At 38.9% G+C, this 20,755-nt stretch overlaps 1 protein-coding gene across 9 annotated transcripts in view; it reads left to right on the top strand.

Moving 5' to 3' along the window:
- The window catches only part of AGO3 (argonaute RISC catalytic component 3), a 139,720-nt gene that overhangs the window by 48,764 nt on the left and 70,201 nt on the right, over positions 1-20,755 (top strand). Inside the window, exons 1-4 of one of the 9 annotated variants that reach the window (XM_073007489.1) lie at positions 2,215-2,254; positions 4,000-4,083; positions 8,851-8,934; positions 18,979-19,026. The exons of 4 other annotated variants lie outside the window; for them this stretch is intronic. The gene's annotated coding sequence lies outside the window, so the exon portion shown is untranslated. Of the gene's footprint in view, positions 1-2,214; positions 2,255-3,999; positions 8,935-18,978; positions 19,027-20,755 lie in introns of those variants that run through there. 4 more of the 9 variants (XM_037997075.2, XM_037997067.2, XM_037997084.2 and 1 more) reach the window with 4 other exon arrangements.

The raw sequence follows: 20,755 nt of genomic DNA, 5'->3' as shown, positions 1-20,755 counted from the left end.
ATTAAATGTATTGTTGCTTACTGCCAGTCCTTTTGCTGAAATTTTTCTGGTCATTTGTTGGTTTCAGTTTGTCCTCAAGTTGCTGCTTCAAAAAATGCTCATATGAATAAGGGCTGAGTTATCTGTAGCCTTATTCCTGAAGGACTGTTTGGCTAGATGTGGAATTTTTGGCTCACACTTTTTCCTTGAGTACCTTGTAGGTATTTTTCCACTGTCTTCTGGCATTGAATGTTCAATAGAGAAGTATGATGCCAGCTTGATTTTATTTTTCTTAGAAGGGATGTGCTTTTTTGTGTGTGATTGCTGAAAGTATTTCTTCCAAATACCAAATAATTTAGAAATTATTTTATTAAGTGACATCTGATAAAATTATTAGATGTTTTCTTAATTGACCATTTTGGGTCAGTTTTCTGTCTATCATTTTATTTACTATTAAAAAATTTTTATCCTACATGCTTCTTACTGTGCCTTTCGTGTTGTATATTTTTACCATGTGCTCGTTGCATTTTAGTTCTTAAATTTTTTTAATTCTTAAAATTCTTTTTCTTCCATTTCTCTTTTGAGTTCTGCCATGCTTGTTTCACTGCAACTCCCGTTGACTGGATAGCTCCTCCTTGAGTTCCTGAATTTCTGCTCTGAACTTTTTCTTCATAACTGCATTAGGAATTTTTCAATGCGAGTAACAAGTAGGGTTTTAATTTTTCTCTGCTTTGTGATGATATTGTTTGTTGACGTTTCTTTGTCAGAGATGTCGCAGTGCCTTTTTACATTTTTTTCTATGGTATTTTTGTATAGATACTTAACCACTTTTTTGTTGCTTATATTGGCATGAGATGAGTTTCCCAAACCATCTGTTAGAAGGGACTTAAGGGTCTTAGGAACATTAGGAACACCTTCGGAGCAAGATAGTTTTCCAGGTTTCTGTGTTCAAGGGCTCTCTGCTCCATTGTTCTGGTGGATTCTTTCTTCAAAATACAGCCACATCTCCTCTGCCTCTCAGTAACTTAAGGGGTTTAAGTAATGTGAACTACCAGCCATGAGTTCCCCGGGTCCTATTTCTGCTACCAAGGGATACACTTCCTACCCTTTAAATTGCCTGCCTCAAATGTTAACAATTAAAGAATTTGTGATCGATATACAGAAGTTCTTTGTACTATTCTTATAACTTTTCTGTGAGTTTGAAACTACTTCAAAAGAAGAAATTACAAAAGAGCATGCCTCACTTATAAAAGAGTGGTCCTTTCTGAGATCTATCACTTCCAAACCACTTATTGTTCTGCCACTTTCTACACCTCCTTTCCTTACCTCCTTCTGAGAATCCCCCATTTAATCCCAGTCTAAACATTGTAGTTCCCACTTGAGATAGGTTCTTTTCTTTCTGGGAGTAAAGATGTGCTATTCCCTTACCAGATTCCTTTATACTTCTTGTCTTTCTCCCATGCTCAGATGTGGCTTCTTTTAGTCTGAAGTACTTTGGGTCATATTTACTTATAATTTGGCATTTTTAGGTTTTTATTATCCCCTAGTTTCACTAAAGACGTATGGTATTTTTTGTTTTTAACATTGTCTTTGTTGCTCTGTACCGGTTCTCGGAGAAAGATGGGAAAATTTGGAACTAAATTGCTGTTATGTTCCTACTAGAACTTGAAGTCCAGGTTTGAAAATTATTAAGAAATAATTTCTAGGCCGGGTGTGGTAGCTCATGCCTGTAATCCTAGCACTTTGGGAGGCCGAGGTGGGAGGATCACTTGAGCCTAGGAGTTTGAGACCAGCCTGGGCAACATAGTGAGACCCCCATCTCTATTAAAAAATAAAGAAATAATTTCTAAATAACCCCTTGTTTAAAGAAATCATGAAGAAAATTTTGAACTGAAGGATAATGAATACAATACATATAGAACTGGTATGATCAGCTAAAGCAATGCTTAGAGAGAATTTAAAACTCTAAATGCCTATTATAAAAGAAAAAAAGCATCAGTGACATGAGCATTCATTCTCAACAAGTTAGAAAAATTACAGAAAATTAAATGCAAAAGAGAATAGAAAGAAATAAAAGATAAAAACCAATCAGTGAAATAGAAAAAACTTCTCTCTGTCCTTTAGATAGGGAGACTTCAAAGGTTTTTAAGAAGGATAGTGACATGATCATATTTGTTTTCCAGAAAGAGACCTCTGGCAGCAGTGTGGAGAATAGATAGAGGAGAAAAAACTAATCTGAGAAGCCAGTTAGGAGGCTTTTCAATCACTAGTTCAGGTAAGAGATGGTGATGGTCTAATGTGGGATGGAGAGGAAGGATTAAGCTGAAAAAATAGGTTTAAGAACCATGTCCAGAAAAAAAAAAAACTTTGGGTGTAGTTACTGGTACATGGAACTGATTGGAAAAAAATAGACCAGAGCTTTACTAGATTTTTGAAGGAATTGTTTTTGCAAATAAACTACAAGCCTGGCATATCAGTCAAGGTTCAGCTAGGGAAACAGAACCAGTAGGAAGTATAGAGAGAGGGGTTTATGCAATTGTAGGAGCTAGATAGGCAAGTCTGAAATTTTTGGGGCAGTCTGGCAGGAAGGGCAGGTGAAATTCAGGCACGGGCTGAAGCAGTTATCTATAGGTGGAATTTCTTGCTCTCAGGGAAGCTTCAGCCCTACTTTTAAGACCTTTCACCTAACTGAATTAGGCCCATCAACATTATTCAGGATAATCTCTTTTACTTAAAGTCAGTGGATTATGGATTTTAATTACATCCACAAAATACCTTCATAGCAACACCTAGATTAGTGTTTGATTAAACAAATGGCAGCTGGTAGCCTAGCAAGTTAACACATTAAAAACAACACCTGCCATGGTGACTTACACCTGTAATCCCAGCATTTTGGGAGACCAAAGCGGGAGGGTCACTTGAGATCAGGAGTTTGAGATTAGGCTGAACAACATAGTGAGACCTGATCTCTACCAAAAAAAAAAAGAAAAGAAAAAAATTAGCCAGGTGTGGTGTGTGCTTGTAGTCCCAGCTGCTAAGGAGGCTGAGATGGGAGGAAGGCTTGAGCCCAGGAGATCAAGGCTGTATTGAGCCATGATTGTACCACTGCACTCCAGCAGTGACAAAGCAAGGCCCTATCTCAAATAAATAAAAAGAACAACTACTCTCCACACCTGGTATGAAATTTTCTGTGATTATTCAGCCCTTGAAGCAACTTTAAGGTACAGTGACTGCCATATTATAAACTGTCTCCCAAGAAGGGCATACTCTCCAGTGTACATTCAGAGTAGTGACTCTGAGTTTTCTAGCAGGTATGAATGGTGGTACTGTCAACTGAATATGGAAGTAGATCTACTATTGCTGATTAGTTGGCAGTATACACCATGTATCAATGTTAACATGTCCGAAGCTTGAGGATTCTATGGAACATATAGGCAGACAAATCTAGTATATAGTTAGAAATTTAGGTATGAAAATCTATAATGTGGGAGCTGAAAGTAAGAATGTTGGGACTCTTCAGTACATAAATCCATATTTGAAACTATAGAAGTGGAAAAACTTTTTAGGAATATTATTTAGATTGAAACAGGAAAGAGAAGGATAAAGCCATTGAGGAATACTAGCATTTAAGAAAGAAAGAACTAGTGAGCAAGTAATGATAATTACAAGGCAATATGAGACACCAAATATGATGTCAAAGAAGCCAAGAGGGGAAACATACCCAAAAAATAAATGAACTGGGCAGAGAGGGGCTCACGCCTGTAATCCCAACTACTTGGGAGGCTAAGGCAGGAGGATAGTCTGAGCCCCAGGAGTTGGAGGCTGCAGTGAGCAGTAATTGAGCCACTGTACTCCAGCCTGGGCAACAGAGTGAGACCCCTATCTCTAAAAAAGGAAACAAAAAGTAGATGATTTCACAGTTAAACAATGAGAGCTTTTTCAATAAAATCAAGAGACGAGGATATCAGTACTATGGTTTTTAGTCACTATTGTGTTTGCTAACTTCTGTTCTTCTTACAGGTTTCAGTCTACATGTTACTTCCTTGAGAAGCAGTGTTTGACACCCTTCTCCCCCCATCCAGCCATCCCCCAAGTCTGAGTTAGGTATTTCTCTTCTGTATTCCCATAGCACAGTGTAATTCCCCTATAATAGCATGTATCACCTTGAATTATGAGTGTTTATTGTTCTGTCTCTCCTATTAGAATGAAAGCTCCATGAAGGAATTGTCATTTTATTCACCAGTGTACCCTCCATGCCCAGCACAACTTTTGGTCATATTAAACAAAGAATGAATAAATAAATCCAAGATCATAGGAGGAGGAGCATCCAAATGAGCCTCAAAAATCAGAGAAATATTTGTAGTAGTATGTGATATCTTAGCTGAGCTTTAACAAGTATAATGAGATCAAGAGTTTGGATTGAAAATGAGGTACTCAGGAATAAATGATTTCTGAGGTCTCTAAGATATTATAAAACCTTATTGAACTATCTAAGAGAAAATTTAATGAAACACATTATCCTTATGGAGAAGACTCAATTTTATAAAATGTCAGTTCTCCCCAAATCAATCTATAAATGTAGTTTTAATTAAAATTCCAATTGGGGGCCAGGTATGGTGGGTATGCCGGTATTTCCAGGACGTTGGGAGGCCAAGGTGGGAGGATTGCTTGAGCCTGGGAGTTCTGACCAACATGGTGAAACCTCATCGCTAAAAAAAGACAAAAAAGGCCAGACGCGGTGGCTCAAGCCTGTAAACCCAGCACTTTGGGAGGCTGAGATGGGCGGATCACGAGGTCAGGAGATCGAGACCATCCTGGCTAACCCGGTGAAACCCCGTCTCTACTAAAAAATATAAAAAACTAGCCAGGCGAGGTGGCGGGTGCCTGTAGTCCCAGCTACTCGGGAAGCTGAGGCAGGAGAATGATGTAAACCCAGGAGGCGGAGCTTGCAGTGAGCAGAGATCCGGCCACTGTACTCCAGCCTGGGCGACAGAGCGAGACTCCGTCTCAAAAAAAAAAAAAAAAATTAGCCAGATGTGGAGGTGTGTGACTATAGTCCCAGCTACTCAAGAGGCTCAGATGGGAGAATCGCTTGAGCCCAGAAGTCGAGGCTGCAGTGAACTGTGCTCTCACCACTGTACTCCAGCCTAGGCAACAGAATGAGACCCTGTCTCAAAAAACATAAAATAAAATTCCAATAGGGTATAGTATTATTAAGATTTATATGGAAGAATAAGTGACTAAGAAAAACCAATAGAATTTTAAAGAAAAATAAAGCAGGAATTGTCCTACTTCCTATAAAACTGTAACAGTTATACCACATGGCTTCAAGTGCAGGGACAGGCAAATTAATGAAGCAGAGTCTAGAAACAAGCCATATATGTGTTTATGGAAACTGTAAATATCTGATGATGTGTTTCAGATCAGTAGGGAAAGAGTAGAATATTTAATAAATTGTGTTTACACAGTTAACTGTTTAAAAAATTAGATCCATCTAACATTAGACACAAAATTTATTTCTAGGTGAATTATAATCCCAAATATGAAAAGCAAATCTTCCAAATTCTTTTAGGATAAAAATGAGAGAATATTCCTAACACCAAACAAAGTAAAAAGTATAAACTGCAAAGGAAAATACTGATAAACTTGACCAAAATTTAAAACTTGTGTAATGCAAAAGAAACAAAGTTAAAAATATTAGAAAATTTATAGCTCATATAACTGAGAACTTTACAAAATATAAGGACAGATGAATTGAAAAATAGGTAGTTCTCAAAATAGGAAACCCATATAGCCAGTAAACACGTGAAAAGATTCCCATTCATTTATGATCAAGAACTTACAAGTGAAATCAGTGTTACCATTTTGTACCCATCAGATTTGTTAAAAAAGCCTTATTATTTGCCAAAAGTGCAAAGTGAAAAGAAAAATCTTATGAAATCCCAAATGTTGGTGAGGATGAAGTAAAAGGAACTCTCACACATTGTTTGTAGAAGTACCATTTGGCACAACTACCCAGGAGAGCAGTTCTCAACTAGAAGAGATGAAGTAAAGATGAAATTGCATAACTTAAAACCCATAAAGAGGTATCTTGCATGTGTGCCTGAAACATTATATGTAATAGCAGAAAATTGGAAATAGCCTAAATTCCTGTCAGTAGAATGAATAAACAGCACATAAATAGTTATATAATACTGTGGTGTACTACATAACAGTTAAATGAATGAACCAGATCTATATGTATCAATGTGAATTATTAAAACAATGTTATACCCAGACATTGTGGCTCATGTCTGTAATCCCAGCATTTTGGGAGGCAGAGGCCTTTAGATCATATGAGACCAGAAATTTGAAACCAGCCTGGCCTGCATGGCAAAACCCCATCTCTACGAAAAACACAAAAATTGGTCAGTTGTGGTAGTGCACGTCTGTAATCCCAGCTACTGGAATTGAGGCATGAGAATCGCCTGAACCCAGGAGGTGGAGGTTGCAGTGAGCTGAGATTACACCTCTGTACTCCAGCCTAGGCAACAGAGTGAGACTCTGCCTCAAAAAATAAAAAAGAAAAAAAAAATGGGCTGGGCCTGGTGGCTCAGACCTGTAATCCCAGCACTTTGAGAGGTCAAGGCGGGTGGATCACTTGAGGTCAGGCGTTTGAGACCAGCCTGGTCAACATGGCTTAACCCTGTCTCTGCTAAACATACAAAAATTAACTGGGCTTGGTGGTGCATGTCTGTAATCCCAGCTACTTTGGGAGGCTAAGGCAGGAGAATCCCTTGAACCCAGAAGGCAGAAGTTGCAGTGAGCCGAGATTGCACCACTGTACTCCAGCCTGGGCGACAGAGTAAGACTGCATCTCAAAAAAAAAGAAAAAAGAAAAAAAGAAAGAAAATGTTGGGGGTGAGTAAATAGCAAAAGGGGCCGGGCACAGTGGAGGCCAAGGCAGGTGGATCACTTGAGGTCAAGAGTTCAAGACTAGCCTGGCCAACATGGTGAAACCTCATCTCTACTAAAAATACAAAAATCAGCCAGATGTGGTGGCATGCACCTGTAGTCCCAGCTACTAAGGAGGCTGAGGCAGGAGAATCAGTTGAACCCAGGAGGCAGAGGTTGCAGTGAGCCGAGATCATGCCACTGCACTCCAGCCTGGCTGACAGAGCAAGATTCTGTCTCAAAAAAAAAAAAAAAAAAAAAAAAATTAGCTTAGCATGGTGGCACATGCCTGTCAATCCTAGCTACTTGGGAGGCTGAGGCAGGAGAATTTCTTGAACCCAGGAGACCAAGGTTGCAGTGAGCTGAGATTGCGCCACTGCACTCCAGCCTGGGTAACAGAGTGAGACTCTTGTTTCAAAAAAAAAAAAATGCGAAAGGATATGTTGTTACTTATATAAACTTAAGAACAAAAGTATGTACTGGATACATACAAATAAAGTGAAATTATAAAACAGAGATGGGGCAAATACACACCAGTTTCAAGAGTTTGGTTCCTTTTAGGAAGAAAAAGAAAAGAGAAATGGAATATGGTGGCTGGGTTAGGGAGAAGAGATAGACCAAAAAGATTTAAGAAAAATATGAGAGTATGTTTATGTGAGTAAAGTATAACTTGTATCATTGGGAGGCAAAAAAATAAGATTGATTAAAAAAAAAAAAAAAAAGACCTATGATCCGGGTATTGTAGCTCATGCGTGTAATCCCAACACTTTGGAAGGCCGAGGCGGGTGGATCACGAGGTCAGGAGTTTGAGACCAGCCTGACCAACATGGGGAAACCCCATCTCTACTAAAAATACAAAAATCAGCTGGGCATGGTGGTGCACACCTGTAATCCCAGCTACTCAGGAGGCTGAGGCAGGAGAATCGCTTGAACCTGGGAGGTAGAGGTTGCGGTGAGCCAAGATCTTGCCACTGCACTCCAGCCTGGGGGACAGGGCAAGACTCTTGTTTCAGGAAAAAAAAAACAAAACAAAAAAACCTATGGTAGCTTAATGAAATGGAAATAAAGCCTAACATTTGAAGTTGGTTTATTTTTTCCCCAGCTTTATTCAGGTATGATTAACAAGTAAAAGTTACATGTATTTGAGGTATACAATGTGATTTTTGATAATACATATGCATTGTGAAATGATTACAGCAATCAAGCTAATTAATATAACAATCACCTCATAGGTATGTGAGAGACATAAGAACATGAAATTTACTCTCAGCGTATTTCAAGTATACATAATAATTATAGTCACCAAGCAGTACATTAGGTCTCCAGAACTTACTCATCTTGTAACTGAAAGTTTATACCCTTTGACCAGTATCTCACCATTTGCCTCAGCCCTCAGCCCTGGGTAACTACCATTCTAGCCTCTGTTTCTGTGAGTTGAGCTTTCTTAGATTCCACATGTGAGATCATACAGTATTTGTCTTTCTGTGTCTTGCTTATTTCATTTAACATAATATCCTCCAGGTTCATCCATGTTGTCACAGATGACAAGACTTCCTTCTTTTAAAGGCTAAATAATATTCCATTTTATGTATATACCACGTTCTTTTTATCCATTTGTCTGTCAGTGGTCACTTAGGTTGTTTCCATATCTTGGCTATTGGGAATAATGCTGCAGTGAACGTGGGAGTGCAGATATCTCCTTGAGATAGTGATTTTATTTACTTTGCGTGTAGTCCCTGAAGTGGGATTGCTAGATCATATAGTAGTTCTATTTTTAATGTTTTGAGGAACCGCCATACTGTTTTCTGTAAAGGCTGCAACAAGGGTTTATTAATTGCCAATAAAATGCTGCTGTGAAAAATAATGAGAAATATTGCACTGACGATGTTACTTGGTTACATTTCCTTTTTTGCTTTTGCGTGATTTTGATTTTGGAAGCCTTGTACGTGGTATACTGCACTGAACTAAACAGCCTTTATTGAACTTGAAATCAGCTGGAGAAGACTGGTATTGAGCACTATAGTAAGTACTGTAAAGGAAAATACCAAGTGCAATGGAAGCATAAAAGGGAGGGATCCATTGTAGTCTGACTGGTTGAGGGATGTTTCCCTCAGGAAATGACAGATGGGAGCTAGGTGACATTGGTGATGGAAATAAGCGCAATTCTCTCTAATTGTGTGATTGGTCTTGAGAATTATTGTTCTGTTGGCGTTTAATAGCCTAACTTTCAACTGTGGAATTAAACTTACTGTATTTTACCAATCTAAGACTCAAAATTGTTTGTTTACATTTCAACATCTCTGAAATTGGGAGATATCTTACAATTGATGGTTTGTCACAGTTCAATTGACAGGTTTCTTTTTAAAGACTACATAAAATGCTGGTGCACCTTACCATCAGTGGCGTCTTAGATTTGATGAAATGCAGAATATTTCTTTAGCTTGTTTTGAGGCCAGCCCATTTGCAACTTGCATTGTATTACTGTAATTCACAGATTTTAAGACCATTATAGTGGCAATTCCAGCATTTTTGGCAGGTTGAGGTGGGTGGATTGCTTGAGTCCAGAAGTTTGAGACCAGCCTGGGCAACATGGTGAAACCCTGTCTCTACAAAACATACAAAAATTAGCCAGACGTGATAGAGTGAGCTTGTAATCCCGGCTACTCGGGAGGTTGAGGTAGGAGAATCACTTGAGCCAGGAGGTGGAGATTCTGGAGGTTCCAGTGAGCCATGATCTCACCACTGTACTCCAGCCTGGGTGACAGAACAAGACCCTGTCTCAAAAAAATAAAAAGACCTAGTGAATCTGATGTTTGTTAGTTATGTCTCCCTTAAGATGTTATTTACCTCTGATGTACCAGATAGAATACTAAGCATTTTGTATTAATTATTACAGTATTGCATGTAAATTCCACCACAGTAGTATAAGGTAGTATCATCAACTGAAGTTTAGAGACAGAAAGTCACATAGTTTATATTTAAAGGGGAGAAGTTCAACTCTTCTGACTCCAGTGCTTATACCTTTAACATAGCTCTGTACTGCATCCCTTAAGAAGCAAGATTCCTGGCAGGCGAATCTGAGATCTTAGACACATCAGTTAAAAAATTTATTTTTGTGGCCGGGCGCAGTGGCTCGCTCACTCCTGTAATCCCAGCACTTTGGGAGTCCTAGTGGGGCGGATCACAGGGTCAGGAGATAAAGACCATCCTGGCTGACATGGTGAAACCCCATCTCTACTAAAAATACAAAAATTAGCTGGGCTTGGTGGCAGGCGCCTGTAGTCCCAGCTACTCGGGAGGCTGAGGCTGGAGAATGGCATGAACCCAGGAGGCGGAGCTTGCAGTGAGCCGAGACTGCACCACTGCACTCCAGCCTGGGCGACAGAGGGAGACTCCGTCTCAAAAAAAAAAATTATTTTTGTTTACTGTTACTTTTCAGTAAAATGTAGCTTTTCAAAAACATTCACTACATTTTGCTTTTAGTAAAAAGTAGTTGGAATATGTAAATGGTTGTAGAATTTAATAATTTTATTTCTGCAGAGTAGTTAGAAGTTCACACTGTAATATGCTGCTTTTGCAAGGAAAACAGATTTCTAGTAAATAATTTATTAATCACAGTATTAGTGTTGCTTACTTCATGTATTTGTCTTGAGTTCAGGTATAAGATTGCTAAGATTGAGAAATAATTTGATTTTACAATATTCAAATTAGTCCTTTCAGAAGTAGATCAAAGCAGAACTTTTCTTTGGGGTTGGAATGAGAGTTATCAGCTGATTCAGGCATCTGGGTAAGAATTTTAGCAACATGAGGTCAAACAAGGCCAACTAAAGATATCTGGATCAGGCTTACCCAGGCGGGCTATCTTCACGTTAGAAAAGCAGTATAAGGCCGGGCACAGTGGCTCACGCCTGTAATTCTAGCACTTTGGGAAGCCGAGGTGGGCAGATTGCCTGAGCTCAGGAATTCAAGACCAGCCTGGCCAACACAGTGAAACCCCGTCTCTACTAAAATACAAAAAATTATCTGGGCTTGGCAGTGTGCACCTGTAGTCTCAACTACTCGGGAGGCTGAGGCAGGAGAATTGCTTGAACCCAGGAGGCAGAGGTTGCAGTGAGCCAAGGTCGCACCACTGCACTCCAGCCTGGGTGACAGAGCAAGACTCCGTCTCCAAAAACAAAAACAGTAATGGCTGCAGGAATCTCAGTGACAGTCTTCATGAGATCTGTCTCTTGATTCTCACTGTTTGCAGTGTGGTTGAGTTATACCCTTTCTGTTTGGTGCACAGCTGTCTTCTTGAGATCACACTTCACTGTTGCCCTGGGAATTCCTTTTGTCTTTCTCCTATAATCTTGTTTCTTTTTTTCTCTTTTTAAAAAATTTTCAGAAGCTTCATGAGAATAGGATACCTGGGAAGCAAATGTTATATATAAAAATATAAAATATATGTATATGTTTATATTAGAAAATGTATTTATCAACAAACTTAAAATGATAGTTCAGCTCTTTCTATGGAGGAAATAATTTTTCTTCAGAAATTCGAAAGCATCACTCCATTTTTAAAATAGCTGTATTGACGTTTAATTTACATACCATAAAATTCACACGTTTTATTTCCTAAGTATTATCTTTCATAGCATGCTGTTCTTGTTTCACAGATGCAGTATCCTCTCCTAGCTTTCTGAGCATAATTTATTTTGGAGTTCTTCCTGTACATGCTTATGCTTCCCCCAAACTCCTTTTTGTTTGTTTTGATCTCTGTCTTCCACTTTGGAGGCTTTCATCCAATATCTAGTATTCTTGATTACTGTCTATTCAGTGGGAATCTAAAAACACTGGATGCTCTGAAGGCATGGATAGGGTTTGTTGACTCTGATCCTCACCATAGGGTGATTTCAGTGGGCTTAGGTTGGGGAATCTACAATGTTAGGATCCTTAGGTCTCTTCTCTTGGCTGGTCAGGTTGCCCAAAGGTGAGTCTTCCAAACTCCTGCCTAAAGAATAGCAGTGTGGTTGCCTGCATTCTGGAAGCCTCGTTGGGAGTTCTAGCTGGAGGAACTTCTGTATTCAGCATTTAATATGTTACAGTCATTTAATCCCTTGTTTTTGGTACAATCTTGTGCTCTCAACTGTGTCTGGCATCTTCCTTCCAGGGAGCCTCTGTTTTATCTTTTCCAGTTAGTATGCCTCCAGATTTATGCAAGGATGAACAAGAGGCAGCTGTTCATCAATGTGAGCTAGACACAGGATATAGGACTCTACCTGCTTCTCAGACTGCTTTTCTCTTTATTTTTCTGCATCACTCCCATCCTTTTATCACCAACTTCCTCACTTGCTTTTCATCTTTCAGAATGTTGATATATCCCCTGTTCTGTTCTCCCTTCTAGGTTTGTACCTTTAATTTATTTTTAAATTCCTGGTTACAGTGGAGTTTGAGAAAGGAATGAAATGAAGAAGGATAAGAGATGCTCATTGTTAATCTGCCATCTTAACCCAGAATCTGTTCTTAAAGGGCAGGGGCTTTGTCTGGTTTATCTCTAAATTTCAACCCATAAAGGAATCTGTGACATAGTATATACTTAATAAATGTTTGGATGGTTAAGTCTTATTTTGTACCTATATTAGTTATCTACCACTGCATATCAAATTATTCCAAAACATAGTGACTCAAAACAATAAACTATCTCACACAGTTTCCATGAGTTAGGAGTGACTTCAGTGGTTCTAGTTCATGAGGCTGCATTCATCTCAAGTCCTTACAGGGCCTGGGGGATTGACTTCCAGTATGACTCACTTAATTGATAACAACTTAGTTCTGGAGGCCTCAGTTCCTTGCCATGTGGACCTCTCTATAAGGCTGGGTAAGTATCCTCACAACATTGTGGCTGGCTTCCTCCAGAGCAGGGATTAATGAGAGAGCAGGGCAGAAGATGTAAAAACATTAAGACCTAGCATTGAAAGTTACATTCTTTTATTTTTATAATATCCTATTGGTTACTCAGATTACTTGATATTCAGTATGGGAAGGGACTGTACAAAGCTGTGAATCCCATATGTCAAGACTCATTGGGGACCATCTCAATGGCTGGCTACCACAGTTTCTGACTTAAGCTAGAAATAAAAGAGCATATTAAATCCGAAGTAAGCAGAAAGTAAGAAATAATAAAGATTAGAGCAAAATTTAATTTAAAAACTACGGAGTATCAATGAAGCCAACTGTTGGTTGTTTAAAAAAATTAGTAGAATTAATAAACTCCTAGCAAGATTAATCAGGAAATTAGGAAAAAGCAGATTACCAGTATCAGGAATGAAGCGGGGGTATCACTAAAGATTCTTCAGAATTGAAAGATTAATAAGGGAATGGTATGAACAACTTTATGCCAATTAATTTGATAACTTAGATGAAACAAATTCCTTGACAAGCCACAGCTTTACCAAAATTGACTCAAAAAAGAAGTCTGAATAGCCCTGTAGCAAAGAAATTGAATTCACAATTCCTCCTCACAAAACTGCAGTCCCAAATGATTTCACTAGTGAGTTTTTTCTAACATATAAGGGAATATAACATCAATCTTTCACAAATTCTTTCAGAAAATAGAAAAGGTTTCCCCCAGTCCCGCCCCCTGCATTTTTTTTTCTTTTTTTTTTTTTTTTTTTTGAGATGGAGTCTCTATTGCCCAGGCTGGAGTGCAATGGCGAGATCTCTGCTCACTGCAACCTCCCAGGTTCAAGCATTGTCCTGCCTCAGCCTCACAAGTAGCTGGGACTACAGGCATGCACCACCACACCCAGCTAATTTTTGTGTTTTTAGTAGAGACAGGGTTTCACCATATTGGCCATCATGTCTCAAACTCCTGACTTCATGACCCACCTTCCTCAATCTCCCAAAGTGCTGGGATTACATATGTAAGCCACCGCACCCAGATTTTTTTTTTTTTTTTTTTGAGACAGAGTCTCATTCTGTTGCCCAGGCTGGAGTGCAGTGGCCCAGGCTGGAGTGCAGTGGCCAGATCTCAGCTCACTGCAAGTTCCGCTTCCCAGGTTCACGCCATTCTCCTGCCTCAGCCTCCCGAGTAGCTGGGACTACAGGTGCCCGCCACCTCGCCCAGCTAGTTTTTTGTATTTTTTAGTAGAGACGGGGTTTCACCGTGTTAGCCAGGATGGTCTCGATCTCCTGACCTCGTGATCCGCCCATCTCGGCCTCCCAAAGTGCTAGGACTACAGGCTTGAGCCACCGCGCCCGGCCTAGAGCCACCGCGCCCGGCCCAGATTGTTTTCTAAAATTTTTTTTTTTTTTTTTTTTTTTGAGACAGGCTGTGTCACCTAGGCTGGAATGCAATAGTGTGATCACAGCTCACTGCAGCCTCAACCTCCTGGGCTGTGCTGCTCAGGCTGGTCTCGAACTCCTGTGCTCAAGCAATTCTCCCATCTGGGCCTCCCAGAACATAGGAATTATAGGCATAAGCCACCATGCCCGGCCCCAGTTCATTTTCTGAGGCTGGTATACCTGGTACTAACACCTGACAAAGACAATATAATCCTCTCAACAGGAAAATTATTTGACTCATTTTAAACATTCTCGTGATAAAAATTTATAACAAACTAGTAATAAAAGGAAATTTCTTCAGCTAATTAAAAACACATAGAAAAACATACAGGCATCATCATACTTCTGTGGTGAAGAGATTGAACGCTTTTGCCCTAAATTCAAGAAGAAGGCAAGGATGCTTGCTCTCATTATTTCTATTTAGTAATCATACTGGAGGTCCCAGGCAGTGGCAAAGCAAGAAAAGGAAATAAAAGGCATAATTTGTAAAGGAAGAAATAAAACTATCTCTGTCATTACGTAGAAGACATAATACTCTTAATAAAAAAAATCTAAAGAATCTACCAAAACAAGCCCCATTAAAATTATTAGAATTAATACATCAATTTAGTGAGGCCACAGGATGCTAACTGCATATACAAAAATGAATACTAGCACTATAACAAATAATACCAGCATTCAACAATTGAAAAAAAATGTGCCATTCATAACATAAAACATAATTTTTAGGAATAAATGTAAAGATGTGCATGGCCCCTACACTGAAAGCTACAAAGCATTACTGAGAAAGACAAGGAAGGTAAAGAGGTGTTCTTGGACCAGAAGTCTCAAATTGTTAAGAATTTTATTCTCCCCAAATTGATCTATAAACTCAATACAATAGAAATCCCATCAGGCTTACTTTGGGAGGCTGAGGTGGGTGGATTGCCTGAGCTCAGGAGTTTGCAACCAGCCTAGGCAACATGGTGAAACCCCATCTCTACTAAAATACAAAAAAAATTAGCCGGGCATGATGGTGTGTGCCTGTAGTCCCAGCTACTCGGGAGGCAGAAGCAGGAGAATTGCTTGAACCTGGGAGGCAGAGGTTGCAGTAAGCCAAGATACCACTGCACTCCAGCCTGGGCGACAGAGCAAGACTCTGTCTCAAAAAAATAATTATATATATATATATATATATATAAAATTGTCAAGCTGATTCTAAGATTTATATGCTGGTACGAAGAACCTAGCATTTCTATTTTGAAGAGCCAAAAACTCTTTTAAAGAAGAACAAAGTTGGTGGATTTATACTACCTGGTTTCAAGACATGCTGTAAAACCACTGAAATCAAAAACAGTGATACTGGGGTAAAGACTGTCAGGTTACAGAACAACTACCAGAATAGACCCATTAATGTGGCTGGTTGATTTTTGACAAAGGTCCCAACATAATAGAATGCCAAAAAGGTTAGTCTTCTCAATAAATGATCTAACAACTGGATATTTGTATAAAAAAATTAACCTTAACACCACCCAGAAAATTTAATTCAGAGTTTATCCCAGGATAAGACATTAAAACTGGGAAATTTCCAAGAGAAAATGGGGAAAATATTCATGATCTTGGACGAGGCAAAGATTTTTTTCTTCTTTCAAGACAGGATCTCCTTATCACCTGGACTGGAGTGCAGTGGGTGATCTTGGCTCACTGCAACCTCTGCCTCCCTAGTTCAAGCGGCTTTCCCACCTCAGCCTCCTAAGTAGCTGGGACCACAGGTGCATGCCACCACGCCTGGGTAATTTTTGAATTTTTAGTAGAGACAAGGTTTTACCATGTTGGCCAGGCTGGTCTCAAACTCCCTGATCTCAAGTGATGCACCCACCTAGGCCTCTCAAAGTGCTGGGATTACAGGCATAAGCCACTGCACCCGGCCAGGATTTCTTAATAAATCGAAAACCATTGCAATTAAAAGCTTCTCCTTTTGAGAACACCATTAAGAAAATGACAAGGCAGCCAGGGGCACTGGCTCACACCTATAATCCCAACACTTTGGGAGGCCTAGGCAGGAGAATTGCTTGAGGCCGGGAGTTTGAGACCAGCCTGGCCAACATAGCAAAAAAAAAAATTTTGATTAGCTGAGCGTGGTGGTGCATGCCTCTAGTCCCAGCTTCTTAAGAGGATGAAAAGATTACTTGAGCCCAGGAGTTAGAGGTTGTGGTAATAATTATCACCACTGCACTCCTTCCAGGGCAACAGAGCAAGACTTTGACTCTTTAAAAAAAAAAAAAACAAAATGAAAAAACAAGCTACAACTGAGAGAACACATTTGCAAAACATAACAGAACAATACTTATATCCAGAATATATGAAAAATGTACATAACTCAGTAAGAAATAGAAAAAAAGTAGCAATAAAAATCACATACTTAACAAAAGAATATGTGCGGTCGGGTGCGGTAGCTCACGCCTGTGATCCCAGCACTTTCGGAGGCTGAGGTGGGCAGATCACCTGACGTCAGGAGACCAGCCCAGCCCAACCAACATGGTGAAACCCTCTCTCTACTAAAAGTACAAAAATTAGCCAGGCATGGTGGCAGTCATCTGTAGTCCCAGCTACTCAGGAGGCTGAGGCAGGAGAATTGCTTGAACCCAGGCAGCAGAGGTTGCAGTGAGCCAAGATTGCACCATTGCACTCCAGCCTGGGCGATGAGCAAAACTCCGTCTCAAAAAAAAAAATTTTTTTTAAAGAGTATATGTGAATGGTCATTAAGCCCTTGAGAAGATGCAGAACATCGTTGGCCATTCAGGAAATTCAGAAAGAACCACAGGGAAATACCACCCATAAGTACTAGATTGACTAAATTTAAAAGACTGAAAATAAATGTTGACAAAGATTTGGAGCAACTAGAAATGGGAGGAGTGTAAAATGGTGCAACTACTTTGAAAAATAGTTCGGCGGCCAGACGCAGTGGCTCACGCCTGTAGTCTCAGCACTTTGGGAGGCCTAGACAGGCAGATCAGTTTAGGTCAGGAGTTCAAGACCAGCCTGGCCAACATGGTGTACTCCGTCTCTACTAAAAATACAAAAAAATTAGCTGGCGTGGTGGCACATGCCTATAATCCCAACTACTCGGGAGGCTGAGGCAGGAGAATAGCTTGAAACCAGGGAGACAGAGGTTGCAGTTAGCCGAGATTACGCCACTACACTCCAGCAGCCTGGGCAACAGAGCAAGACTCCGTCCAAAAATAAATAAAAGAATTGTTATGGCTATTCTTGTTTCATTGTGCTTTCTTGTTAATTATAGTATCTTAAGTTCCAGAGGGAGAGAGAATTACATTCTGTTGATATTTTGACTGAAAGTGCTTTGAATTTGAAGATTCATTCGGGGATAATTTACATGAATAGGGTGTATTACTCCATTTATTTGATCTTCTGTAGTATCTTTCAGTAATAGAGATACTTATTGCTTCCATAGGTCTTACATACCTTTTGTTTAGATTTCATCTCAAATGCCTTATGTTTTTTGTTGTGATCATAAGTGATATATTTTAAAATTATGTTTTAAGTAGGGTGCTAGTGTATAATAATATATTTTTATATGTAGACCTTAAATCTAGTAACATTGCTGAATTATTAATTCTGTAACTTGTCCATAGATTTTATTGGGTTTTCTATGCACACAATTAATGTTGTGAAGGGTAATAGTTTTGTTTCTCTCTTTCCATCCTTTTCACTTTTTATTCTCCTAATTTGCTTTGCTATGCTAGCTGGAACTTCCTATAAAATGAAGTTGAATTTACCATAGAGTTTTTTTTTTTTTCTTTTTTATGTATCTGCCAGGTTGTAATACCATAGAGTTTTGGTAAATAACTTTTACCAGATTAGGGAAGTTCCCTTCTCGTCCTGGTACAATAAGAGTATTTACTTCAGTGCTGAATTTTATCAAATGCTTGCTTTTTGGGGACTGCCATCTATGGAAATGATTATATACTTATTTCCTGTAACATGTTAATGTAGTATATTTTATTGATAGATGTTTTAAATGTTAAATGTAAACATTTTTCAGTAATAATTAGCTAATTTGTGAAAGGGAAAGAATAAAATACATATATATGTAGGTTTATTAAATATTAATAATTCATCCGAGGGACAGAAAAGCAAATGTTTGATCATTAAAATTTATTCCTAATTCAAAACTATATTTGCTGATTTCAACCCATTCTTTATGAGTTTTTTATTACTAAATTTAATTTTTACCTCAAATGCCCACCTTCCTATAGAGAAGATGGTCAATAGTAAAATGATTCAGAGTGTAGTGGAATAAACAGGGAAGATAGTAGAAGAGGGTTAAACAGGAGAAATAATTTTAGCATGTTTGTTTAGTAGTCACAAGTAATTACAGCTTTATGGTATCTGAAATATTAGTTGTGAATGCTGGTGTTATAGCAATCCAATGAATGAATTTTACCTGTAGGATTAAAAGAAAGGCAAATTAAGCATATTATTCACTATATATTTATTTTTCTTTATTTACTTTTTAAAAATTAACCCAGATCAATATGTGCCAAGAACTTAAACATTATAAACATATAACTTATATTTGGTATGTGTCCTATCAGCTTTCCTTTTTGTGCACTATAATATTCTAACATTTTTCAGTAGAAGAATATAATGTATATATATTTAAAACTATTATGGATTTGAATAAGATACCCAGAATACTGTTACAATCTTAACAGTCTCTCTCTCTTTTTTTTTTTTAATTAGTTAGAAACTGGAAATGTTTCTAAAGTTTATTTGGATGGAAGTTTAGCAGTGAGTATTGATTTCTCTTATCTTTTCCACAGAAGTACTCATGGGCCGGGTGCGGTGGCTCACGCCTGTAATCCCAGCACTTTGGGAGGCCGAGGCGGGTGGATCAGTTGAGGCCAGGAGTTTGAGACCAGCCTGGCCAACATGGTGAAACCCCGTCTCCACTAAAAATACAAAAATTAACTGGGTGTGGTGGCATGCACCTGTAATTCCAGCTCTTGGGAGGCTGAGGCACAAGAATTGCCTGAACCTGGGAGGCAGAGGTTGCAGTAAGCCGAGATCACGCCACCGCACTCCAGCCTGGATGACAGAGGGAGACTCTGTCTCAAAAATAGATGAATAAATAAATAAAAATAAAAAATAAGTACTCATGGATGTATACCAAAAAAATAAATACACACACATACGTACACAAACACACACACATACACAGGAACATTCATTGGAATATTGTTTGTAATAGTAAAAAATAACCCATAACTCTTCCTTAGGGGACATGAAGTACATCCATACAATGGGATATCTTGCAGCTATGAGAGAGAATGATATAGTTTCATATTAGTACATACAAGGCACAGTATAGTGTTTCTAATGTTTTACCATTTGTGTTATTTTTTATTAAGAGGGGAAGGGAGTACCTATTTACTTAATTATCATGCACCCATACTGCAATATAGTGTGCAGCAATTAAAAGAGTGTACTAACATGAAAAGATCTCTAAGATGTATTGTTAATTTTTAAAATAATGATAAAATGAGTCATAGAATGTTTATCATCTGATTTCATCTAAAAAGTTATTCCTACATTTTTATCTTTGTAAATTAGTATTAATTTTTATTTTTTAATCACCTTTCTGACAAATCTAAGTGCATATTAAAAGGAGAGGTTGTGTACATACCTAAGTACTAACAATGGTTACTTATTAGAGATATTTGGAGGTAGGAGGTTCAGGCTGGAGAGGGTCTTTACTTTGTGTATCTCTGTATTGTTTGAGTTTTTATAATGAAACTTTATTCGTGTATTGTGTAATAAAGAAGTAAAAAACAGTATGCACTCAGTACCAAAAAGTGAAGTTATAAAGATAAAAGTGTTTTTTCATAGTAAAAAATGTATTTAAAAAAAAATTTTTTTTTGAGATGAAACGTCTTGCTCTGTCACCCAGGCTGGAGTGCAGTGGCACAATCTCGGCGCACTGCAACCGTTGCCTCATGGGTTCAAGTGATTTTCTGGCCTTAGCCTCCTGAGTAGCTGGGATTACAGGCGTCTGCCACCACACCCAGCTAATTTTTGTATTTTTTAGTAGAGATGGGGTTTCACCATGTTGGCCAGGCTGATCTTGAACTCCTAATTTCAAGTGATCCGTGCACCTTGGACTCCCAAAGTGCTGGGATTACAGGCGTGAGCCACTGTACCCAGACAAGATAACTTTTTTTTTTTTTTTGAGACAGAGCCTCACTCTGTCACCCAGACTAGAGTGCAGTGGCATGATCTCCGCTCACTGCAACCTTGGCCTCCCAGGTTCAAGCCATTCTCAAGCCTCGGTCTCCTGAGTAGCTGGGATTACAGGCGCACACCACCACACCCGGCTAATTTTTTTGTAATTTCAGTAGAGATGGGGTTTCACCATGTTGCTTAGGCTGGTTTTGAACTCCTGAGCTCAGGCAGTCCGTCTCTCTCGGCCTCCCAAAGTGCTGGGATTATAGGTGTGAGCCACCACGCCCAGCCAAAAATA

The sequence above is a fragment of the Chlorocebus sabaeus genome, chromosome 20 (assembly GCF_047675955.1).
Source record: "Chlorocebus sabaeus isolate Y175 chromosome 20, mChlSab1.0.hap1, whole genome shotgun sequence".
NCBI classification, from domain to species: Eukaryota; Metazoa; Chordata; class Mammalia; order Primates; family Cercopithecidae; genus Chlorocebus; species Chlorocebus sabaeus.
Note: the sequence above shows the minus strand (reverse complement) of the source record. Positions and strands in the feature narration are given on the sequence as shown.